Source organism: Tupaia chinensis, unplaced genomic scaffold (genome assembly GCF_000334495.1).
Source record: "Tupaia chinensis unplaced genomic scaffold, TupChi_1.0 Scaffold149501_1, whole genome shotgun sequence".
Taxonomy (NCBI): domain Eukaryota; kingdom Metazoa; phylum Chordata; class Mammalia; order Scandentia; family Tupaiidae; genus Tupaia; species Tupaia belangeri.
This window is the reverse complement of record NW_006209345.1, coordinates 4,153,539-4,171,721: the sequence shown is the minus strand read 5'-3', so window position 1 is coordinate 4,171,721 and position 18,183 is coordinate 4,153,539. Positions and strand designations below refer to the sequence as shown.

At 43.8% G+C, this 18,183-nt stretch overlaps 1 long non-coding RNA gene and 3 pseudogenes across 1 annotated transcript; 2 read left to right on the top strand and 2 right to left on the bottom strand.

Moving 5' to 3' along the window:
* Nucleotides 1–6: 6 nt before the first annotated feature.
* On the bottom strand, nt 7–1,044 carry LOC106734179 (uncharacterized). The gene is made up of 3 exons (XR_001369908.1): nt 835–1,044; nt 320–430; nt 7–123 (listed from the first exon to the last, which is right to left on the bottom strand). It is a non-coding gene; the product is annotated as an uncharacterized LOC106734179 (long non-coding RNA).
* A 3,846-nt stretch (nt 1,045–4,890) lies between these two features.
* LOC102495487 (eukaryotic translation initiation factor 1A, X-chromosomal-like) lies at nt 4,891–5,313 on the bottom strand (annotated as a pseudogene).
* A 1,810-nt stretch (nt 5,314–7,123) lies between these two features.
* On the top strand, nt 7,124–8,588 carry LOC102481445 (heterogeneous nuclear ribonucleoprotein A3 pseudogene; annotated as a pseudogene).
* An 8,996-nt stretch (nt 8,589–17,584) lies between these two features.
* On the top strand, nt 17,585–18,183 carry LOC102481020 (zinc finger matrin-type protein 2 pseudogene; annotated as a pseudogene).

Sequence of the window (18,183 nt, the reverse complement as noted above, 5' to 3'; positions counted from 1 at the left end):
CTGGCGCCAGGGCGGCCGCAGCGGGATGCGCCAGGGTAGGAGAATGGTAGGGAAGCCGCACCTGCACCTACGCCTGCGCCCAAGAGCCAGAGGACCCGGGAAGAAGATCGGGTCTCCCTGAATCTAGGAGAGGGGGGAATGGGAGCCTGGGAGAGAGTCCCGGCCGATTTCGGCGGGTCTACAGCTCCGCAGGCTGGGACATCGGCTCCGCCCCCGGGGCGGGGACAGAGGATAACACCACTTTCTCCCCTGCAGCCCCCAGGGCCCCACTCCCACTCCCGGCAGGAACTCTAGACTTGGGTGTTGGGCTGGGTCCTACCTTAGGGTCTCCGGATCACTCCTGCTCCCGGGTGCGGCTTAGAGGCGGCTGACCAGGAGGTCTCATCAGAGCCACCCCCTTCTGCGACTCCCCTGCTCTCTCTGCTGGCGTCTATCCGAGATTACTGTAAGCGGAGGCCGGGGGGAGGTATCCCGGCCCTCCCCCGCTCCCCCTCTCAACCCGAGAGGCTCTGGAGCCAACCTGGCGCCGAGTTCTGCCCCCTTGGCCAGCTCCGAGTCCTGCCAGAGCAACGCTTGCGCCCCCTAACGTCGGAGCCTGTGGCCTGTGCGGGTTTGCCGCGCGTCTGTTGAGTCCCCGCCCACTGCGTAACCCCAACGGGACCCCGGCCCGGAGGAGCAGAAACCACAGCCTGTCACCCGCGGTCCCGCAGGCTACGCCGAGCTGGGTCCCTAGGAGAGGGCCAGGTGCCGGCGCTGGTGGAGGTCCCAGACGGGCCCTTCTCAGCGGTACCCGGGAAAGCGCCAGCTTTTAGGGCGCACTGTAAAGGCACTGACCTCTCTTGTTTGTCCAAGCGGGCTTCCTGGTGGCGGTGAGACCGAGCCGCGCGAGGAATTAAGCAAAGATTCCGTAGCGAAAGATGAACGCGGAGGTGAGCACAGGCTCACGCCTTGGCCGCCGCTCTGGCCAGCCAGGCTGGTTATGTGCTTTAAAAAAACAGTACTTTCCGCGGTTCCAGGTCCCAGCATGTCAAATATGTGCATATACACGCCCCTCTCGCTTTACTTTTCTGTGAACAACTTGGAAAAGATGATAAACTGTTGCAGTTTCCAAATTCATTTGCTCTGACTAACTCTCATCGTTCACGAATGGGTGTGGTTTCTCTGCAAACACTGCATATCTGGGATGCTGGAGAAGGGAAAGGCTTGAATCACAAATTCTTTTTTGTAAGTAATGGAATTTTGTAGTCGTTTCCAGGTTACTTGTGTTTTTTCTCCAGCCATCTGTGAGCCGGTGCGTGTCTGGCTCACTCTTTTACTGCCAGTGTCTAGCGCAGGGCCCATCCATTGCAGGCACTGGCTAAGTGTTGGGTGATGGCTAGTAGTGGTATTGCGGGTGATTTAGGGAGAACAGGGACAGGATCCAATTACACCGTAAGAAAAAGTTATTCTCTCTCCAATTTTCTTCTGTATCAAGGGGTAAAATCTTAATTCGTGGCTAATATATTTATACTTCTTAATCCATCTCCTTCCCACCCCTCATGGCTGGCCTCAGTTTCATCTAAATACAAGTGAATAACTTTCATTTCATTTTTAAAAATAGTTCATTTATTTTTAGGGCTTCTCATATCAGTTTCCTATTTAAGATAGTGATATAAAATTTTCCTTGAGGGTTGGCAGGGAAAATGGTGGTTAAGGTGCTGGACTCTCATATGGCTGACCACAGTTCAAGGCCCTAACCTGGTGATCTGCTTTCTCATTTTCCCTCTCTCTCTCTCTGTCAGATTTAAAAATAATAATAAATAAATACAATTAATATAATTCTTGGGACCAGCAGTTAGTGTAATGGCTGTCGCTGGACTCCCATGTAGTCAACCGCGGTTCAAGTCCCAGACCTGGTGGCTTAAACTCGTGCTGGGCGTGTGTGCGTGTGTGTGCATGCCCAAGATTCCGAGAGGAGAATGGAGGAGAAGGGATTGCAGCATGGCCATTCCCCCTGGGGGGTGATTTCTCGCTTTCTGTCTCTCTGTCTTTCTGGCAAGCGCATGCGCCCTATAGCAAAAACCTCTCCAAAAAAAAGGAAAAAAAATTCTTTGAAACATTTTCTTTGAAAAATAATTTGATGAAAACGGAGTCATTAAAGAAAATAAAGCAAGTGGGACTGCAGGTGGACACAGCTAAGGCACAGATGGCAAAGGAAGTGAAGAATGGAGATTTGGGGAGCACTACATTTGCTGAGCCAGTACAGGAAGAGGATGAGGGCAATTCAGGGAGAGAACAGCCTGTACCAAGACTAGGGACAGCAGAGTGCTGGCACATTCCAGGACATACAAATAGATCCCTTTGGCTGGCATGGGGGGAGGAGAGGGCAGAGCCTTTGGGACAACCAGACTGGTTATGACAGGCCTGAGGTTGAATAAGGAGTTTGGATTTCATTTCAAGGGAGGGGTTTTCAGCTCTCTCAAACTCAGTCACCCATGTAATAACAGATAGTTTGTTACTATCCTGGAGTGAGGCTCATGTATAATGAAACCCACTTATACATAAAAATGTTAATGTCAATAGAACATCCTAATTGTACTGCAGAGGTTAAATAAGGGAAGGCATTTAGTAATAAAATAATATGTGTTTGCATATGTTAACATGCAGCCACAGGAAGCTGTGAGGTCCCCGGCTGCTCTTTTAAAACCATCGTGAGCACCGGGGCTGCACGCACACAGGCTGGGCAGACGTGCAGTAGAACCAGCCACTCAGGGACTGCTGCTAGTTTGCTATTAGTGATGTGATTTTCTGAAATGGTGACCGAGTCTTGGCAAAGTTCCAGACAAAACAAAGTGCAGCTGTCCCTCTACAAAGACAGTAACTGGCTACTGAAAAATGCTGTGTATATTTAAACCTTGCGAATACATTGTGTCCATATGTAAAATGGATTTAGAGTCTAGGCTCAGAAATGATCAACAGAGTTTAAAAAATAGATTTAAAAAATAATTGTTTAATTTGATTTATTATCATTTTTCTTTTTGAAAAATGTTTAACTTTATTATTTTTTTAATCACGATAACACTTCATTGCATTTTGTTGCTACAGATTTTCCATTCAGAAAATAGAAATAATCTTTTCATTAAGTTGTGGTTCCCTTCCTTTACCCCCACACAGGGACAATTTAAGCAAGGTTAACGTTTTGGGACCAGCAATTGGTGTAATGGCTATGTCACTGGACTCCCATGTAGTTGACCGCGGTTCAAGTCCCGGACCCAGTGGCTTAAACTCACGCCAGGCACGTGTGCATGCATGCCCAAGATCCCCAGAGGAGAATAGAGAAGGGATTGCAGCATGGCCATCCCCCCCCCCCAGGGGGGTGATTTCTCGCTTTCTGTCTCTGTCTCTCTCTGTCTTTCTGGCAAGCGCATGTGCCCTATAGCAAAAACCTCTCCAAAAAAGAAAGGTTAACGTTTTTATAAATTACTATGAAATTAGGTTTTCATTAATACATTAGAATTTAATTGTTCATTAGTCCCCAAACTGTGGCTTACAATGCATGACTTTTTAAAATAAAATGATATATTTTAACATAACCTTTTTGCATATTAAAAATTATTCATGTATCTTTCTATCAAATGGAGTAATTTTCTATGGTAAGCAAAAACACTGTCAACTCTTTCCAGTGTCGAGATAATGGGTTATCATCTAGGGTTCAATTTCTACAACTATTAATCTTACAATTTCAAAATTGCTACTCAAACTCGTGTTGTAAAAACTGCAATGGTGCAAGTGCTATTTTAAAGGATGATGACAACATCAAACGATGAGAAGGATGTATGCAAAGTCTATATAAAAATACGTATGACTACATATGAAAACAGGCCTTGGTTGTGTCTCCATATGCTGATTTCTGCCTTTCTGTAAAATTCCAAGGGCACATCTAAATCACAAAACAGAAAGATTTTGTTGAGTAAACAGAGTTGGAACTAGAGATTACAATCCGTTTTGATTATAAGGCAAACAATTTATTCAAAACATCTATTTTTCTAGATAGGTTTCTTTCTTGTAAATGTGGATATAATGATTTTTTTTACACTAAAATTCTATTACATCAGAAGAACCAAGTGTTAGCATTTCACTTAAGAGAATTTGGCATCATCAGCTTTAAAAGAAATACAATAAATATTTTTAAACAAATTAAACTATTCTCATGCCAAGTAAAGTCTTCTTGAGAAGTGAACACCAAAATCGCAAATGTAGAACAATCATCAAAAAGGGGGAACCAGCAGTTAGCGTAATGGCTATGTCGCTGGACTCCCATGTAGTCAACCACGGTTCGCATCCCGGACCTGGTGGCTTAAAACTCATGCCGGGCACGTGTGCGTGCATGCCCAAGATCCCGAGAGGAGAATGGAGGAGAAGGGATTGCGGCGTGACCATCCCCTCTTGGGGGTGATTTCTCGCTTTCTGTCTCTCTGTCTCTCTCTGTCTCTCTGGCGAGCGCATGCGCCCTATAGCGAAAACCTCTCAAAAAAAAAAAAAAAAAAAAACCAAAAAAAAAAAAAAAAAAAAAAAAAAAAAAAAAGAAAGAAAGAAAGAAAAAGAAAGAAAGGGACCAGCAGGTAGCGTAATGACTATGTCACTGGACTCCCATGTAGACGACCGCTGTTTGCATCCCGGACCCAGTGGCTTAAAACTCACGCCAGGCACGTGTGTGTGTGCCCAAGATCCCAAGAGGAGAATGGAGGAGAAGGGATTGTGGTGTGGCCATCCCCCCTGGGGGGTGATTTCTCACTTTCTATCTCTCTATCACTCTCTGTGTTTCTGGCAAGTGCACGAGCTCTATAACAAAAACCTCTAAAAAAAAGAAAAAGAAAAAGAAAACTTGGAACGTGAAACATTGAGTTGAATTTAAATATCATCAATGTCTTTTATCATATCTCCAATATTATCGGACTGGATTTCATCCTTATCTCCAGAACCGAATGTATCTGTCTCATTGCTTTAGCATAAGCTCCCCGTATGCCCTGAGACTTCTAGCCTCATCGGCATTGTACTTTAAAATTACATCTGCTTTTTTATCCTGATATTCTCGCAGACCAACCAATATAATGTCTGAAGTATTTAACCAAACCTTTTTTCTCAGTTTTCCTTGATATGACCTAACGTCTCCACACCATCAAAACACATTGCCCCAATTGTCATTTCCCAGCCTCCTGACGACCTGAGCATACTCTCGTCCATCCTCTTTAAAGATCAACTCTCATTTTCAGAATCATTCTCGGTCTTGCCCCAGTGCCTGTGTTCACCTCCTTTGCCTTTATTCTTGGGCATGGTGGTGACGGCTACCTCTCAGAGCCTTCGACTTTTTTTTTTTAAGGGAATTATTTATGTAACATTTTTACTTATTCATTCATTTATTTTAATTTGACCAGAGAGAGAAAGAAAGAGAAAGTGAGAAAGCAAGCTACCAAGTCCGGGACTCGAATTGCAGTTGGCCATGTGGGAGTGTCCAGCACCTTAATCACCATGCCACCTGCTGGTCCCCTCAAAGCCTTCGACTTCTGATGGCTACTACTTGAAAGGATGTACTGGATGTAGAAATAGTACATTGTATAAACACAACCGTCTTTCTACTAAGCTTAATTTTATTATTATTATCATTTAAATTTGCTATAGGGTGTGTGTGCTTACCAAATAGAGAAAGAGAGAGAAAGTGAAAAAGCAAGCCCCCAGGCCGGGACCTGAACCGTGATTGGACATATGGGAGTCCAGCACCTTAACCACCAAGCCACCTGCCAGCCTCCCTATTATCATTTTCAAAATTTTTGCTATAGAGCACACACTGTCACCAGAGAGAGCCAGAAAGAGAAAGTGAGAAAGCAAGTCACCAGGTCTGGGACTCAAAATATGGTTTGCCATGTGGTAGTCCAGCACCTTAACCATCACACCACCTGCTGGCCCCAGTTTTTAGTGTAGTTTTACATTTAGAAAATCCTTGAGCAAAAAGTACAGCGTTCCCTATACCATCCCCAGCCTACTGCCCAGCTTCTCCTATAATTAACATCTCGTCTTAGCATGGTGTATTTGTTACAATTAACGAACAAATACTGACACATTATTAACTAATGCCCACAGTCTGCATTAAGGCTCACTTAGTGCTGTACGGTTCTACCGGGATTTAATAACTGCAAAATATTATGTATCTACCATTACATATAGAAACATTTCACCTCCCTATTCATCTTCCCTTGCATCCATCCCTCAAACCCATGACAATCACTGACTTTTTTACAGTCTCTAGAGTTCTGCCTTTTCTAAAATGTCACATAATTAAATTGTATGGTAGTAGCCTTTTCAGTCCAACTTCTTTCAATTAGTACATGCGTTGAAGGTTCCTCCATGCATTTTCCTTTCTTTTTGTTTTCTTTCATTAATTCCTAAAGGGCATGTGTGCTCACCAGAGAGAGAGACAGAGAGAAAGAGAAGGAGAGAAGGTTTGGCACCCACACACCTCCCACCCCCAGCTGGGTGATCATGCCGCAATCCCTTTTCTTCCAATTTTCCATCCAGTTAGGATTTTGAGCATCCGTGCACACAGGCCTGGCGCGTTTTTCAAGCCACTGGCATTTCATGTGGAATCTAGCTCCCCTAGCCACGAGGCCATGGAATTGGCCCAGACAGCTTATTTCTTTTTATTGCTAAGTAATATTCCGTTGTATGGATCACCACAGTTTAACCATTTACCTATTTCAGGACATCCAGTTTCTGGTGATCATAAATAAAGCTGTGTACACATCTGTGTGCAGGCTTTTGTGTTGACATAAGTTTTCAACTCATTTGGGTAAAAAACCAGGAGCCCCATTACTATAAAAACGTTTGGTTTGATCTAGCCTCTGTGGCACAGACTTGCGGAGCTAGAAGCCACATGCTACCTAAGGTTGAGACCCTGGCTCTGTCAGCCTGAAACATGCGTGTGCAAGTGCTCAGGATCCTGGGAGCTAGCACTGGAGGAGGAGGATCGTGGCATGACCAGGCCTTGGTGAGGGCACTCCTTTCTCTCACATCTCACATGTGCTCTATCAAGAACAAATGGGGGTTCCATGTTGAACTCGAGTTGGAAGAGGTTAACTCTGGTCTCCAAATGGACCATCATGACCCAAAGGACCCAGAGCAGTTGAGAAAGCTGTTTAGTGGTGCTCTGAGCTTTGAAGCTACAGATAGCTTAAGAGAACATGTTGAGAAATGGGGCCCTCTCGCAGATTGTGTGGTAATGAGAAATGCCCCCAAATAGGCCTTTCCAGGGCGTTGGTTTCGTGACTTACTCTCGTGTTGAAGAGGTGGATGTACCAATGTGTGCTCGGCCACACCAAGTTGATGGGCGTGTAGTGGAACCAAAGAGAACTGTTTCTTAAGAAGATTCTGGAAAGCCTGGTGCCCATCTAACAGTGAAGAAAATTCTTGTTGGTGGTATTAAAGGAGATATAGAAGAATATCATTTGAGAGATGGCTTTGAAAAGTTTGGCAAGATTGAAACCATAGATGTTACGGAAGATTGACAGAGTGGGAAAAAGAGAGGATTTGTTTTTGTAACTTTTGATGATCATGATACAGTTAATAAAATTGTTGTTCAGAAATACCACACTATTGGGGCCAACAGTTGGCGTAATGGCTATATTGCTGGACTTCCACGTAGTTGACCGTGGTTCGAGTCCCGGACCCAGTGACTTAAACTCATGCCGGGCGCGTGTGCTTGCATGCCCAAGATCCCGAGAAGAAAATGGAGAAGGGATTGTGGCATGGCCATCCCCTCTGGGGGGGTGATTTCTCACTTTCTGTCTCTGTCTCTCTCTGCTTTCTGGTGCGTGCACACATCCAATAGCAAAAACCTCTTTAAAAAAAAAGATACAATAATAAAAAAAAAAGAACAGAAATACCACATTATTAATGGGCATAATTGTGAAATGAAAAAGGTCCTTTCTAAACAAGAGATGCGATCTGCTGGATCACAAAGAGGTCGTGGAAGTGGATCTCACAACTTTATCGGTCATGGAGGAAACTTTGGAGGTGGTGGTGGTAATTTTGGTCATGGTGGAAACTTTGGTGGAAGAGGAGGTTATGGTGGTGGAGGTGGTGGCAACAGAGATAATTCTGAAGGAGGTGACGGGGGATATAATGGATTTGGAGGTGAAGGTGGCAAGAATGGCGGTGGTCCTGGTTATAGCAGTAGAGGTGGCTATGGTGGTGGTGGACCAGGACGTGGAAACCAAGGCGGTGGATTTGGTGCTAGTGGAGGAGGATATGACGGTTACAACGAAGGAGGAGATTTGGGCAGTGGTAACTACGGTGGTGGGAGAAACGATAATGATTTTAGAAATTATAGCGGACCACAGTAATCAAATTACGGACCCATGAAAGGGGGCAGTTTTGGTGGAAGAAGCTTGGGCAATCCCTATGGTGGTGGTTATGGATCTGGTAGTGGAAGTGGTGGATACAGTAGCAGATTCGAAAAACAGCAAAAAAGGGCTACAGTTCTTGGCGGGAGAGAAAGCGAGGAGTTGTCAGGAAAGCTGCAGGTTACTTTGGGACAGTCGTCTCAAATGCATTAGAGGAAAATCTGCCACAGGAGGAGCGATGATCCATAGTCAGAAAAGTCACTGCAGCTTTAACAGGAAGTCTTGTTCAGGACTGTCATCGCCAGTTTGCAAAAAGTGCAGCTACTGATTAATGCAATGTCATGTCAACTAGATGTACATCCCCGAGGTCTTTTATCTGCTGTAGCTTTGTCTTTGTCTTTACATTGCATCAGGCATATTGCCCTGTAAATTGTGGTGGTGGTACCAGGAATAAAAAATTAAGGAATTTTTAACTTTTCAATGTTTGTGTAGTTCAGTTTTTCTATATTTTAGTACAGAAACTTGTAAAAGTTTCTTTTCTGTCTCTTTCTTTTTTAAAAGTATTATTTTTTATTTAACTTTATTTATTTATTCACCCATTCCAATTTGACCAGAGAGGGGGAGAGAGTGAGAGAGAGAGAGAGAGAAAGAGAGAGAGAGAGAGAAAGTGAGAAAGCAAGCCACCAGATCCAGGACTCGAACCACGGTCTGCCATGTGGGAGTCCAGCGCCCTTAGCCACCATGCCACCTGCTGGTCCCATCTCTCTCTCTTTTTTAACAAATAATTACTTATTTTATTTTTATTCATTTGTTATTATTCTTCAATTTGACCAAAGAGAGAGAGAAAGCAAGCCACCAGGTCCGAGACGGGAACCACGGTCGGCCATGTGGGAGTGTCCAGCACTTTAACCACCACACCACTCACCGGCCCCAGTACCAGTTTCTTACTTCCTTAAGACCTGACTCAAATCTGGGTAGTCTTAAGGTCTTTCTTAAATTCCCAAAGAGCACACTATTATGCCTCATATATATTTCAAACCTAAATCGTGTTGGTGTGAGTTATCAAGTTTTTTGGAAGACCCTGGTTGACAAGAGTTTTAGATGATAAGGTCGCATTTATATAAATCAATTGTCTACCATTTGCGCCAGCTCGTGCTTACAATTTCATCTGAACCCGAAGGATGCGCCCTACTGTGTCCTATTTTTGTTTTAGGAAGTAGTAAGCAAAACAAGCAATAAGAAGGGGGAATGGGGAGTGCTGGTGTTTAAATATGCTCTGTTGCTTCTTAGTCTGTGCTTCTGTGCATAATTATTTGGATGCGTGCAAGGCCAGCATGGAAATCAATTTTTACAGATAACTACAGTTTCCCAGAAAACACTCAAACCACTAAATGTAACAGAAAACATTCCATTTGCTAATGGGCATCTGTGAATAAGCAGTGGAGAAAATAGGTGAATATTAGAAAATGGTTAAAAACACACAGGGGGAGGGAGCAGCAGGTGGTATGGTGGGTAATGTGCTAGACTCCTACATGGCTAACTGTGGTTCAAGTCCCAGACTGGAGACTTGAAAATCATGTAGGGCAGGTGTGTATGCATACACAAAATCCCAGGAGGAGACTGGAGAAGAGATTGTGGCGTGGCCACCCCCACCCGTGGTGATTTCTTACTTTCCCTCTCATTGTCTCTGTCTCTCTCCAGTAATCACATGTGCCCTATGGCAAAAACCTTAAAAAAAATAAGGGCCAGCGGGTGGTGTGGTGGCTAGGGCACTGGACTCTCACATGGCTGACCGTAGTTCCAGTCCTGGCCCTGGCAACTTACTTTCTCACTTTGCCCTACCATCTCTGTCTGCATCTCTCTGGTGAGCACACGTGCCCTTATAAAATTACATTTAATTTAAAGAAAAAAAACTAAAGAATGTTTAGTTTCATAAGAAATTGTCAAACTATCTTTCAAGGTGACTGTACCATTTTGTATCACCACAAACAATGAAGTAGTTCTTGGTGCTCTGCATCCTTGTCAGCATTTGTTGTTGTCAGGGTTTTAGATTTTAGCCATTCTGAAAGATAAACAGTGGTATCTTGTTTTAATTTGTTACGAGCATCATTTTATATGCTTACTTGACATCTGTAGCTCTCTGGTGAACTGTCTGCCCATTTTTAAAATGAGTTGTTCATTGGGGCCCAGCAGGTGGCATGGGGGTGCTGGACTCCCACATGGCCAACCACGGTTTGAGTCCTGCACCTGACAGCTTGCTTTCTCGCTTTCCCTCTCTCTCTGGTGAGCACACATGACCTATTGCATCTCTCTGGTGAGCACACGTGCCCTTATAAAATTACATTTAATTTAAAGAAAAAAAACTAAAGAATGTTTAGTTTCATAAGAAATTGTCAAACTATCTTTCAAGGTGACTGTACCATTTTGTATCACCACAAACAATGAAGTAGTTCTTGGTGCTCTGCATCCTTGTCAGCATTTGTTGTTGTCAGGGTTTTAGATTTTAGCCATTCTGAAAGATAAACAGTGGTATCTTGTTTTAATTTGTTACGAGCATCATTTTATATGCTTACTTGACATCTGTAGCTCTCTGGTGAACTGTCTGCCCATTTTTAAAATGAGTTGTTCATTGGGGCCCAGCAGGTGGCATGGGGGTGCTGGACTCCCACATGGCCAACCACGGTTTGAGTCCTGCACCTGACAGCTTGCTTTCTCGCTTTCCCTCTCTCTCTGGTGAGCACACATGACCTATAGCAAATTAAAGAATAATAATAATAATACATAAAATAAAATAGGTAATTCTTTATTAATTCTCATTGTTGAGTTTTAAAAGTTTATGGTACATTTTGAAGCTGGGCTCAGTGGTACACATCTATAATCCCAGCTGTGGGGGAGACTGAGGCAGGAGGATCACAAGTTTGAGACCAGCCTGAGTAGCATAGTGAGACCATGTCTCTAAAAAAAAGAACTCTTTGTACATTTTATATTTGGTTTTTACAGTTGTGTCTTTGGCAAGTGTTTTCTCCTAGTCAATGGCTTATCTCTTATTCTCTCAATAGTGTCTTTCAAAGCAGTAGTTTTTAGTTTTACTTAACTTCAACCAGTCGACTGTTTCTTTCATGGACTGTGCCTTTGGCATTGTAACTAAAAAGTCATCACCATACCCATGGTTATCTGGGTTTCCTTCTAGATTGTCTTCTAGGAGTTTTATCATTTTGCATTTTATATTTTGGTCTAAGATCCATTTTGAGAAACTTTTTGTGAAAGGTATTTTTTCCACCTACATGAATGCCCAGGGAGTCCGTTACAAATTGTGCAGGACACAGGAGTTTTCTCTTGTGTGCTACTGTTCTGTGCACTTAGGGACAGCTATTATCCCAGGCCCTCTCCACTAATTGTCATTACCACTCTCTCCTCCCATCACTGTGACTACTAAAAATATCCTCAAATGCATTATGGCCCTTGAGGGTGATACTGTCCTTCTGAAAATGATTTTTCCTCCTAGCATAGAAGACGAGAGAGAGAGGTGTTCACATTGGCTTTCTCAAAGCCACGGTGGTTGCTGTTTCTTTGTTTTTTAATTAATTAATTTTAGTTTTTTGCCATAAAATGTGTGCACTTGCCAGAGAGAGACAGAGAGAGGGAAAATGAGAACTCAGCCCTCATGGGTGGGCCATGCCACTGGTGTGATTTTAAAGCCGCTGGGTCCAGGACTCGAATCACAATTAGATAGGCAGAAATCCAGTGCCTTAACCACTGCGCCACCTGCTGCCCCCTGTTCTTAAAAGAATTATTTTATTTAACTTTTTATTTATTTATTTATATTTTTATTTGACCAGAGAGGGACTGAGTGAGAGAGAGAAAGAGAGGGAAAGTGAGAAAGCAAGCCACCAGGTTCAAGACACGAACTGCGGTCGGCCATGTGGGAATCCAATGCTACCAACCACCACGCCACCTGGTGGCCCCTTTTTTTAGAATTATTTATTCAATTTTATTCATTATTATTACTATTTTTTCTAATGTTCTATAGGGCATATGTGCTCACCAGAGAGCAACAGAAAGAGATAGAAAGCAAGAAAGCAAGCCAGCAGGTTCAGGATGCAAACCATAGTCAGCCATATGGGAGTCTAGTGCCCCAACACCATACCACCCACTGGCCCTGTTTCTGTAAATTTTACTACCAATGCATCCATTCTAAATGACTTTTGTTTTGCTTGTTTCTGAACTTCATATAACTTCTCACTTTTCTTCTTTCTCTCTCTTCCCATCTCTGTCCGGTGAGCATACATGCCCTATGATGAAACCTAAAAAAAATAATTAAAAATTGGAACCAGCAGATGGCATAATGGTTACGTTGCTGCACTCTCATGTTGTTGACTATGGCTCAAGTCCTGGACCTGGTGGCTTAAAACACGTCAGGCACGTGTGTGTACATGCCCAAGATCCTAAGAGGAGAATGGAGGAGAAGGGATTGTGGTGTGGCCATCCCCCCTGGGGGTGATTTCTCATTTTCTGTCTCTCTGTCTCTCTGGTGAGTGCAACCTATAGCAAAAATCTCTCAAAAATATTAAAAATTTGATAGCTTTTTGAGATTCCTTCACAATGAAGGAAGCTGCAGTTGTTTGTTCACTGTTCTCTAATGTGCAGTAGTTCACATTTGATTTATCTTGTCGGATCCACGTTGCTGGCATTTGGCTTGTTTTTCAGCTGTACTCTAGTATGAACAATGCTGTTCGGAAAAGCACTGCACCCACTGTATGTGATTCCAGGGCATCCGGCCAGAGTTTCTATAGGTAAGGGCTTCTCAATCTCAGCCCTATAAACATTTGGGCCAGATGATTGTTTGTCATGAGGGCTAACCTGTGCATTGTGGGATGTTTCGCAGAATCTCAGGTCACACCCACAAGACACCAGCAGCTTTCACCTGGTTGTGATAATCAATGACCTCTCCAGGCGTTGCAAGATGGGGAAAAATTGCCCCTTGTTGAGAACTACTGCTTTGGAGCAGTTATTGTCAGTCCTATCAGACCCAAAGCCTCCTTTTAGACCATATTTTATAACACTATTTTGATACCAAAAGAGATTCACAGGTGTCTTAACACAATTTAAAAAACAATGACAGAGTTAGACAGCCGCATCGTAGTAAAACACACTCTCTGCAAGCCTGACCTACGTGGGAAGGTTCGAAGTTCCTGTTTAGAGACCTCCCTGAGTATGCTGGACACATGTGTGCTCAAGGCTGGCTGAGACTGGGTGGGTCACAGTGTATAGACCCTGATGAGGGACTATCTTCCTCACTCATGGAAGAAACAAAGGAACTTAAAAAATAAAATAAGTGAGGCCAGAAGATGGCGTGATGGTTACGTCACTGGACTCCTGCATAGTTGACCTCAGTTTGATTCCCGGATCCGGCAACTTAAACTTATGCCAGGTGCATGTGTGTGTGTGCCCAAAATCCGGAGGATAGAATGGAAGAGAAGGGATTGCGGCATGGCCATCCCCCTTAGAGGGATGATTTTCTCGCTTTCTCTCTCTCTGTCTTTCTCTCTCTCTCTCTCTTTTTTTTTTTTTTTTTGGAGAGGTTTTTTTTGCTATAGGGTGCGTGCGCTCACCAGACAGAGAGAGACAGAGAGAGACATAGAGACAGAAAGCTAGAAATCACCCCCCCGGGGTGATGGCCACGCCGCAATCCCTTCTCCTCCATTCTCCTTTCGGGATCTTGGGCACACACGCACACGCACCCGGTGTGAGTTTTAAGCCACCAGGTCCAGGATGTGAACCGCGGTCGACTACATGGGAGTCCAGCGACATAGCCATTATGCTAACTGCTGGTTCCCTGTCTTTCTCTGTCTCTGTGGAGAGCACACACACCCTATAACAAAAATCTCTCTCAAAAAAAAAGAAAAAAAGAAAAGAAAAGAAAAGAAAAAAAAGATGAGCCAGTCAGTAGTGTGTTGGCTGAGGTGGCTGGATATCGCATGGCCAACTCTGTGGTTCAAGTCCCAGATCTGGTGACTTGAGAAACATGAGCATGGGTACTAGCAGATGCCATAATGGTTACGTCACTGGATTCTCTATTGCAGACAGAGCTGGGTAATGACCTCTTTGGTAGTTGACCATGGTTCAAGTCCTGGACCAAGCAGCTCAAAACTCACACTGGGTACATGTGCGTACATGCCCAAAATCCCAAGAGGAGAATAGAGGAGAAGGGACTGCAGCATGACCATACCCCCTGGGGGATGATTTCTCACTTTCCATCTCTCTGTCTTCTGACAAAAATCTCTCTTAAAAAAAAAAAGAGAGAGAGAGAGAAGTACAAGTACGCGCATGTCTAAAAGCTGGAAAGACGGAAAAAATAGAGAAGAGATTGTGGTATGATCATCCCCGTTGGGGGCTACCTTCTCACTTTCTGTCTCTTTCTTTCTGCCTCTCTCTGGCGAGTGCACACAACCTCTGGCAAAAAATTTCAAATAAGTAAATAATAAATAGAAAACATAAATAAGAACAATGATAATGCCATAAATGTGATATAAAGGAAAAATAGAATGAAAAAAATTTATAATAGAATAGTATTTCAGTATGCAGATCTTTGGACACAATTACTTTTTTATTTTTATTTTTTAGAGAGGTTTTTGCTATAGGGCACATGCGCTTGCCAGTAAGACAGAGACAGAGAGACAGAAAGCGAGAAATCACCCCCTCAGGGGGTATGGCCATGCCGCAATTTCTTCTCCTCCATTATCCCCTCGGGATCTTGGGAACGCACACACACACACATGCCTGGTGTGAATTTAAGCCACCGGGTCCGGGACTTGAACCGCGGTCGACTATATGGGAGTCCAGCGACATACCCATTACACCAACTCTTGGTCCTTGGACACAATTACTCTAAAAGAGTTTGATGCTTGCACTACTTGCAATGAATATGTTTATTTATTTATGTTTTGCCATATGGTGCATTTGCTCACCAGAGAGAGACACAGAGAAAGAGATAGGTAAGGAAAGTGAGAAATGCTGCCCCCCGCCCCCATGGAGGATGGACATGCCACAATTCCTTCTCCTCCGTTCTCATCCTGGGATTTTGGGCATTCATGCCCACGTGCCTGTCATGATTTCCAAGTTGCCAGGTCTGGGATTTGAACTGCTGTTGGCCATGTGAGAGCACCTTGAACATCATGCCACCTGCTAGCCCCGAATATGTTTACATTTAAGAGAAGATCAGAAGTCAAATAAATACAATAAAGACAGGAAAATGAAAGTGCTACGATCCAGAGGAACACCAAAATAAAAACTACAGCTAGAATAAGTGACAACATGGGACCAACAGATGGCATAATGGTTACATCGCTGGGCTCCCACGAGTCAACTGAGGTTCCCAGACCCAGCAGCTTAAAATTCACATGGGGTGGCATGTGTGCCCAAACTCTCGAGAGGAGAATGGAGGTAAAAGAGTTGTGGCATGGCCATCCCCCCACGAGGTGATTTCTCGCTTTTTGTCTCTCTGTTTCTGTTTCTCTTGCAAGTGCATGCACCCTATAGCAAAAATCTCTCTTAAAAAAAAAAAAAAGAGTAAGTGACAACAAACTAGTATTGTTTGTATCTGCCAAGATAAGGAGGAAAATACCACACCAAAAATAAATTTCAGCCTGTCAAAGCAGAGAAGATAAGAAGCTATGTTATTTTTATAAATGACCTGAGACTTATTTAGGAATTTAGCCTCAAAATAATTCCTGGTGTACTGATATGGGGTTGGGATAGTGATGAAATACATCAGACGATGTCTCCTGTTTTGAAATCTCACCTCATGTGAAGGTATGGAGTGGGTTTCTGATACTTGAGAACTTGGAGACCGTAGTGCATTTTGGCAGGCAAGGGAGAATTCAGAGCAGGCTAGAAATCCAAGCAATGATGCAAGAAGTCGTGGAGTTCATTAGGTAGATTTCTGGGAATAGTTTGTAAGTTCATTTATTTATTTAGCCAGTGGTCATATGCACTCACCAGAGAGAGAAGAGGGAGAGAGAAAGCATTCCTCAAAGGGACAGGATCACACCATAATTCCTTTTCCTCCACATTTCAATCCTATTGGGATTTTGGGCATGCATGCACATGCACCTAGCATTTTCAAATTACAGGCTAGGATTCAAATTGCAGTCAGCTACGTGGGATTCTATTCCCTTAACCGTTAGGCTACAGGCTAGCCCTCTGAGTTTTTTTTTTTTTTTAATTAATTATTTTTTAGTGCAGCCAATCCTCAAATAGGTAAATAATTTCCACATGTAATTTTCCTATCATAGATGCCTTTTTTTCTTTTTCTTAAATTTTATTTATTCATTTGTTTTTAGTTTGCTGTAGGGTATGCTTGCTCACCCAAGAGAGACAGAAAGAGAGAGAGAAAGTGAGAAGTCTTCCCCCGGAGAGGGAGAATGACCACGCTACAATTCCTTCTCCTCCATTCTCCTTTCGGGATTTTGGGCACATGCTCCTGGCATGTTTTTCAAGCTGTGGGTTTCAAGAGTCAAACCACACGGTCACCTCTGTGGATTCTAGCACCTTAACCACCATGCCACCAGACGGCCTTTTTCCTTTTATTAAAGTTAATTTATTTCCTCAGCGCCAGGATGGGGGGTCGGAGACAGAGACAGGCACTCCCTGTCTTCATACCACAAGCCACCCTCAGTCTCAGGTGGCCTGAATCACAGACACTGCACACACTCAGGACCCAGGGAAGTTCCGGGATGCAGACCCAGGACTTTTTCCATATGGGTTCAGTTACATCACCACTGCGCCACCACCTGGCCCATATGGTAGTTTTCTTATCACTGGGCCGTATGTGTTTTAAAATGTGATTTTAATAACATAAAGTGTGCCACCAGATGGCGTGGTGGTTAAGGTGCTGGACTCTCACATGGTTGAGCATGGTTCGAGACCTGGACCTGGTGCTTTGAAACTCACGCGTGTGTAAGGAAGCCCAAAATCCTGAGAGGAGAATGGACTGTGGCGTGACCATCTCCCCTGGAGTGTGATTTCTCACTTTCTCTCTCTCTGTGTCTCTGGTAAGCACACACACCCTATAGCAAAAAAAGTGTCTTAAAAAAATAATAAAACAATATGACCAGTAGATGACATAATGGTTACATCACTGGACCCCTGTGGTTCGAGTCCCAAACCCGGCAGCTTAAAATTCAAGCCAGGCAGACTTTACTGTGAAGATGGCATTGGGCAGTGGGACAAAAAACTTGGACTTTTGCCGAAAGTGGGACAAAGATGAATACGAGAAGCTCGCTGAGAAGAGGCTTACGGAAGAGAGAGGAAAGAAGGATGGAAAACCTGCACAGTCATCAAGCGGGGGCTTCTGTGGGACAGGGACTACAAAGTGGACCGGGAATCCAAGCTTGGGAAGACAATTGTCATTACCAAGACCACCCCACAGTCAGAGGTGGGAGGTTATTACTGCAAGGTTTGTGACTGTGTGGTGAAGGACTCCGTCAACTTTTTAGATCACATTAACAGAAAGAAACATCAACGAAACCTGGGCATGTCTATGCGTGTGGAACGGTCTACGCTGGATCAGGTGAAGAAACGTTTTGAAGTCAACAAGGAGAAGATGGAAGAGAAACAAAAGGATTATGATTTTAAGGAAAGGATGAAGGAGCTCAGAGGAAAGGAGGAAAAGGCCAAAGCATGCAAAAAAGAAAAAGAGAAGGAGAAGAAAAGGAGGGCAGAGGAGGACTTAACACTTGAGGAAGATGATGAGATGGCAGCTGTGATGGGCTTCTCTGACTTTGGTTCTACCCAGAAGAGTTGCTGA